This window comes from Aulonocara sp. 'chitande type north' Nkhata Bay, linkage group LG3, assembly GCF_057382095.1.
Source record: "Aulonocara sp. 'chitande type north' Nkhata Bay isolate Kocher_YH1m ecotype deep benthic linkage group LG3, A_spYH_male_GT1.1, whole genome shotgun sequence".
In the NCBI taxonomy this organism is placed as follows: domain Eukaryota; kingdom Metazoa; phylum Chordata; class Actinopteri; order Cichliformes; family Cichlidae; genus Aulonocara; species Aulonocara sp. 'chitande type north' Nkhata Bay.
Genome location: NC_141346.1, coordinates 55,306,140 through 55,313,993, shown reverse-complemented (window position 1 = coordinate 55,313,993; position 7,854 = coordinate 55,306,140).

The following is a 7,854-nucleotide window of genomic DNA, read 5'->3' as shown; positions in this document are numbered from 1 at the left end:
AACACGCAAACTAGTGAAATATCAAAGGAGCATAACATAACAATAACAAGATGATATGAGATACCTGATGAGGCCATGATAGGTGATGTAGACATGTAATGTATAAACTGTCACGGGAGTTAAACTAGAGTTTTTAGATATTTTTTAAAAAAGTGTATTGTACGTGTTACAAACCATTGTGATATTTTTTGAAATGAAAGGATTGACAGAATGGTCAAAAGGAAAATGCAAAAATGTAGTTAGACAGGAAGATTAACGCTTACCGATTGATATGCACAGAGGGAAAGCGACGCCAGTTTTTGATCTGGCTGGAGACTAGTGATGTGCGGATCGATACTGAAATATCAATTCCTCCGATACCAGTCATTTATGTTCTAGAATTGATTCTCACATTAAAATATGGATATTTTAGTAACTTAGGGTAAATTTGTAGTTTATCATTAACAGGAACACAGTGGAAATAACCTATTTCATTCGGATTGTCTACAATTGGAAGGAACTACTTCCTCTTCCGCCTTTCATAGTCATGTGCGAAATATGGCTGTATAAATGTGGCAGACCCTTGGCGTGCGCACTCACAACAATGGCTGAGCGTAATTGGAGTTATGTGCGGACGTATTTTACATCCACAAACAGCCGAGACGTGGTTTGCGATACATGTGGCAAGAAAGTGAGGTGCTGTGGCAACACCACAAATTTGTCAATTTGAGAACCGGCTCTTTCGGCTCGCCTGACTAAAAAGATGAGTCGGCTCGACTCTTTCGACTCCGAACCGGATCTTCAGGTTGTTTTGTTGCTTTAATTATTTTATTATTAACAATAATATAAAATTATGCACCAAAGGAATTACTAGTGTAAAAAAAAAAAAAAAAAAAAGTGGTTTTATTTATATATGGCTTGAAATGAGAAAATTGCTTTTGATGATAAAAATTGTATATTTTTGCATGATCATATTTTTTGAAAAAATTGAAAATTAAAGAGTTATTAAATATCATAATTATATTAATATTATATTGTTTATTAATATCATATTTTGTATGGCCACCCTATGTATTATTACTTCCTTTATTACTTCCTAGGTCATAAATCACTGGGTTTGGGTCTAATATCCGTTCTTTTATTTCCCACTGTTGTTTTTTTTTTAATTGGTTGCCTTATGGTTCCAAGCATTGTCGCCATTCTTTGCATTTTATTATTATCTCATAACACTTCTTTAATCAGCCACCATCTCTCCTATGGCGATTCCATATTGGATTCTTGATGAACGTGGGTTGTTGTTATTCAGCCTGGTCCCCCTTTTAACTTTGAGCACCTGCCCCCTCAAACATCACTGCATAGCCGTGCCTTGAGGTAACTCTTGTAAAATGATGCAATATAAATAAAACTGAGTAAATTGAACAGTGGGGAGGAAGAACTCCCTTCTAAAAGCAAAAGACCTTAAGTGGAAACAGGCTCAGGGAGGGCCTACTATGTACCGTGACTATTGTGGTTGATCAGGTGAGAAAAGAGGAACATAGAGACTATGACCTGTAAACAGGGCTAAACACACGCTACCGGAGAGTGTATAATAAGGTGCATCAGCTTTGCAGTGATATTTTTTGCCTGCTATCCAAAGCATGAAATTAAACATTATAATGTAATGTAAATGACTACGGCAGACCCAGTGGCATTTTGATCACTTTCATTAATACTTTGAGGGTGGCTGTCCACAATACACACAGAGCTCTCCCGCTGCCAGCTCTACATAACAACCACAACAACAACATTCGCCAAAAACTCAGAACTTTTAAGCCGGCGAGGCGTGATTGCAGATGCCGCTCAGGTGGGTCAATCGCACCTGCAGCAGCACCGGAAAACCACGCCCCGCCACATGTAACTTATACTGAAACATCCTATTTACATCACTGAATGCTTTCTGCTTTGTAACTGATTTGTACATTACTGAAGGCTTTACAAACTAAGACATCTCTTATTACTGCCTAATTCAGATCCCTAGTTTGAAACTAGCAGTTATGAGAATTTAAGTGGGTGATGCAATTCACTGCTAGTACATTACTAAGCTTAAAGACCCCGGGATCTTCTGAGAACAAATTCTTTTCATTTGACTGAAGTTTTGCATTTAGCAGTTATGCAGCACCAGAGCACTCTCCCTCTCCATTACACAAAGTGATGGGCTGTACAAATAGTGCTGTTGACAGGGTCCCTCTCCCTCTTTGTGCGCGTTCAGCGCTCACTGTATGAGCTGCTCTCAGAGAAATACCAAAAAAAAGAATGAAAGTGCTCCTCCGAGAACCTGGCTGTCCTGCAAGTGTCACTAACAATGTGAAAGAGTCCCTCCAGGCTTTGTTGTCCATAGCATGCACTCTCCTCGCTGATTCTCATGTCACCGAAACTGCTCCCAGGCCATTCATTAAAATATGTACTTGAATGCCCCCTGCTGGTGGCCTACACACTATGCCCATCAAACTCTGTGGCAATCATCTGACCCAAGCGAACTATTTTCCTGCCCTCGATCTGATCTGTGTAAACAAACATCCCCTTGGTAATACTGTGAAGGTCTTGTTAGTCTTGTTGGATGGGAAGTAAAAGGGCTTGGAGTGAATCCCCACACATGAATAATTGAACAACCTTGAATATGTTGTCTTCCAGTTTGCGCAAAAAACAAAAAAACAACAAACTTTCAATCTGTATCCACCCACCGGCTCTCGACCTTTCTTCCAGTATGAGCAACTTTGAAGTGAGGTTTATTTTCCTCTGTGCCCTTGTGTTCATGCTCTCCTTCAGTGCCTAGGCCCCTCATTTGTGCCTGACTACCATCAGCCGCCTCCAATTCCTTTTTCTGCTATTTTGGCACATTAGGTTTAGAGGCGAGTTGCTGCAACATCACTGGTAAACAAACAGTCTGTCTGCTGCACTATCCCCAAGGCTGGGGGCTCATCATGATTATTCATGAGGACTAGGCGCCTGACAAACACACTCATCGTGTCGCCTCTATCAAACTTTGGAAAAGAAGAAAGATTGAAGAGCGGCAAGAATGAGGGTCAACAAAATAGATGAGACCTATCAAAAAAATCAGTTAGGAGCCTGTGTGAATACATGAAAAATTAACCTTACAATATAAAGTCCCTTGAAGCAATTGCTGTTGTGAACTGAATCTGTTCTGCTTGTCCATCTCAGAGTCGTGGCTGTGCTGGACCCTATCCCAGCTGTGACTGAGCGAAAAGGTGGGGTACACCCTGGAAAGGTCACCATTGTGTTGCATTATAGAGTTATAATTCTCTATGTGAATGGAGACTGGGACATAAAACTCCATGCATAGACCTGTCAAATCTGAAAGTGCTTTAAATGGGTCAGTGACTTTGTAGCAAAATAAAATTTAGTAGTATGTCCACCAAAGTTCAAACTGCATGCATATGTGCTTGACAGTGCGTTCATGCTCACCTCGAGTTTCCTTTTACGGGGTGTTTAGAGTGCTTTTTAATGCACTTAAGTTTGTAAGCCAGCTTCAAGTTGTAGTTAGTTGCACCAAATTAAAAGTTGTTCATTATGAAAAAAGAGCTCACTTAATAATAATGTATTTTTTAATAGATATAACTGTCGAAAAGAAATGTTTTCCTTCTGAAATGTAAATAAAAGTATGCTTTGGTTTTTCCAACAATGCTTAACAGCCTCAGGGTGTAATAACTCCCTGTTGTAAACTTCAGATTACTGAGATTGTGCCTCGGATAACATCTCAATAGCTTGAGGAGAAGCAGCCCTCTCTGGCTGACTGTACTCTGCACCAAGTGCTAAACTTAACTCAGCTTAAATTCAGATGTCTCAACAAAAGCTGCTAGAATGCGAGAACATCTTGGTGAAAAGCCTTGAACATGCTTTTACACATGAAAAAAGAAACTGGGTTAAAGCTTCTGTCTGATGGTTTTAGTCAGTGAGAGTAGCTGCTGCTAAGCTTTCAGCAGCACCAAGCTGCCTGAGTCAAAAATGTTTAAAGAGGTTCATTAATGACAGACATCAAAGTCTGACACTGAGCAGCCTCATCAAAGCAGAAACAAGAAGGATCTGTTCTCCACCTCATGAAACAAACCCCCTCCTAATGAGGAAGAGCCAACATGTCTGCTCCGCTTACTGCAAAATGGAGTCATTTCCCTCCTCACTTTTCCAGCCCTTTAAGGCAGTGACAGAGAAATGTGAACAGGTGGAGTCACAGGGCTGGGGGGGGGGCAGAGAAAATGGCAGGCTGATCAATTAGCTCCACCTTGTCAGATATGCTCTGAAAGAAGAGGAGGATGACAGAGGAAATGAAAAGGAACTTGAATTGTGTGTGTGACATAAAGAGACAGAAAAATGATGCAAGGTTTAATTTCATGTAGAATGAAGCTGATTCGCTGATGGGAAGCAGACAGAGTGACAACACATCTTCAAATACCAGGCTGTAAGTGGAAATGTCATTCACAGGAGCACGGTGGAAGATATAGGCAATTTGACTGTCACAACTCTCATAATGGAGCCACATTTCACCTATAACTGCTCACAAGTTTGTGTGTGCATGTGTTTGTCTGCTCAAATAAATGAAAAAGGAACGCTTTTTAATCAGAGTATAGCATCAGGTCGATTAAACTTCTGAGACCCGGTCAGTCACTTTCAGCTGACTGCAACAGGTGCAGTAAAGGGGCAACAATGAGCAGGGCCGTACAGAGAGGTTTAAAGGGGCGGGTGCTCAAAGTTAAAAAGGGGCACATTGAACCAGGCTGAATAACAACAACACATTCATCAAGAATCTAATATGGGCAACAAGGCAAAGCAAACATAGCCGATGTTTTACCTGATGGGTACAATGTTGCTGTTGAGGGGTTGCTGTGGATAGTGCTGGAGGGCAGGGCTGTGCTGATCTGAGACTGTAAACATTAAAAAGTCCACAGGAGAGATGGTAGCTGATTAAACAAGTGTCATGAGATAATAACAAAATGCAAAGATTGGTGACAGCGCTTGGAACCATAAGGCAACAAAAAACTGTGAGAAATAATTTAGGCTCTGCCTGTGAATCACTCTTTGCTTCTCTTCTACCTTCCATCCCATCATTTCATATATATCTCTCCACTTGCTATGTGAGAACAAGGCACAACTTGCTATTGCAATAAACTATAATTTAATTATCCACAGCTAACAACTCTTGCACTTAATCTAAATGATGACAGAAAAATGTTATAGCCCTGCCTTTAGTAGCCTCACACAGCTCCTACTGTTTCCTCCTCATGTCCTTACCAGGCATGTCTGGACAATGTTATATCATGAGTAATATTTTTTTTTAAAATCCATCTAAATAAAACACACACATGCACGCACACACAGTGACATTTTAGACCTCCTTCAGAATACTGAATATACTGTGGGCATCATGGTGCTGATCCAGAATCCTTACATTATTATTTATTACTAGAGCTACAATAATAAAGCAATGAGGAGGGGGAAGCAATAAATATGAAATAATGTATTTATGATGATTCCATTTCTTTCACTATCCACTCTGTGCAGGGGCAAAGCTTATTACTTTTTTAAACTGTAGTGATACAATCATTTTACTGCTGTAAAATCCAAATTTTGTCTTATTTAAAATATAAATCTGATATAATCTGCTTCTTAATGTATGTTCTTTAAAATACAGCGTGTGTTTTTTAATATATTATAATTATAATAATGCATAATTATGTGGACATGCATATTAGATCGTTTTTTAGTGAAATATAATCCCTCCAGAAGGGCAGGAAAAGCTCTGTAACTTACTTTAACCCTTGGATGCACAACCTACCAATACCTACACTCTTCCACGAGTGGGGTCAAAAATGACCCCAAATAGAATTAATGCATTTTGCTACAAACTCGGTTGTTATTCTTCAAAAGCTTTAAAACGAAGAGTTGTAACATTCTCATATTTGAGGTATTCCTCATAAAACATGTTTGTGACATGAGGCACTTTACATTTTTATTTATTTTTTCATTAATTTTAAGAAATTGCAGTTTTTCTATCGCTTGTATCACTTTTGTATGCTTGCTCTGCATATACTGCAGAAGCTGGGTCTTCCCTCTGAAAGGCACAAGTTGTTCATCCACTGTAACACAATCACTGAGGATGAATTTCTGCCTGCAGTTGACCAGCAACAGGCCCCATATGTAGCAGAAAGCTGCCATGTGGTTTGTTTTCAGTCAGTAGGCTCTGGTCCTCTTGTCATCAAAGTGCAAGAATCGGTCAATATCTTTAAATCTTTGAATTGACATAGTGGCCTTGTACAATGGGTTATGCAGAGGACTCCCAAAAAACACACCAACTTGTACATCCCAGTTCTTCTCACTTCCTGCAAAAATGGTCAATCAAATGAAGGCCAGGAGCTTTTGTTTGATTACATTTTTCCACTCTTTTCCCCTGTCTGTGGCTACTCTTTGTGCCTCCATGTTTGTGCATGTCAGCACCTCTTCTATTATATTATCAGACATGAACATCTTCCATGCACTTACTGGGGAGAAAGTACTAAACCCAGGTGCAAGCCCTGGCTGACTAATTCAGAATATTGTGGCCAGAGCAGTAAGAGGGGCTCATTCTGTTAGACTCAATATCCATTTCCTCTTCAGAGGACTCCTCTGTACCTGACTAGTCTTGTTCGGGGGGAGGGGGACGACAATAGTCTGGGTCCTCTATATCTGAGATGTCAAATTCTGAGTCAATGCCTCCGATGGGCTCTTCATCCCATCCGTCCTGGATCATTTGTAGGGCAAGGTCCACAGCTGGCCTCGTAGCAGCCATGTTACTTTAAATATTTAAAAAAAAAAAAAAAAAAAAACATCAGAAAGGTCAATGTTTGAAATGCACAGGAAACTATAAACAGGGCTGCACATAAATAGTCCGCAGGTGCGCATTTGCTGTCAAAATAAAAGACGCGCACCAGATAAGAAGTTGGAACGTTCGTTTGCGTACATTAGATGTTCTGGAGGAGGACAGACATTTGTTCAGAACTCCTAAAGATGTCGAAGAAGCAAGCTCCGTAAGCAATTACTTTGGTGTTCCTCCACCGCAAAAGAAGCGCGTAGTCTCTGAATTTCCGGGAATACTTTTATTTTGACAGCGAATGCACACCTGCGGACCACTTATGTGCAGCCCTGACTTTAAATCGTGTATGTTACTGTGTAAAAATTAATTCTTGATCCATCAGAAGTATAAGTGGGACAGTCAGAGTTGCTAAGAATGAAAGTTTCATAGAAAATCCATAGGAACTGCTTGGGGTCATTTTTGACCCCACTTGTGGAAGAGTGGGGTAGTGATACAAAAACTGCATTTTTTTAAAAATTAATGAAAAAATAAATAAAAATGCAAATGGCCTCATGTTACAAACATATTTTATGAGGAATACCAGGAATATGAATATATTACAACTTTGCATTTTAAAGATTTTGAAGAAAAATGACCCCACGGGTGCATCTAAGGGTTAAAACTAAATATGTTCCCTAAAACGGTGACAGAGCTACAGACCCATGACAGCCTTACACAGGTAGCCAGCAGCTATGACCAGCACTACTTGTGCAGTTAATAAAAGGACAGGTAATGTTTGTCGCGCTGTTGCACACACAGCATGCTCGTTTGTTTCAGTTCGTCAGTTGCCACAAGACAGCTTACCAACGTGTACGTAATAAGCCAATACTCCTGGGTGCTACACACTACAGTGTACGCTGTACACCTACTTACTGGTTTTGTGGCATCAGTCTGTGTCTCTGAGTTAACTTGTGTTTCTCCTACAGCTCCGGACCGCAACAAATGCGCGTGCTCTCTGTGAGCTCGTTCCCGGCTCGTAACCAGCGCGTTCTGCC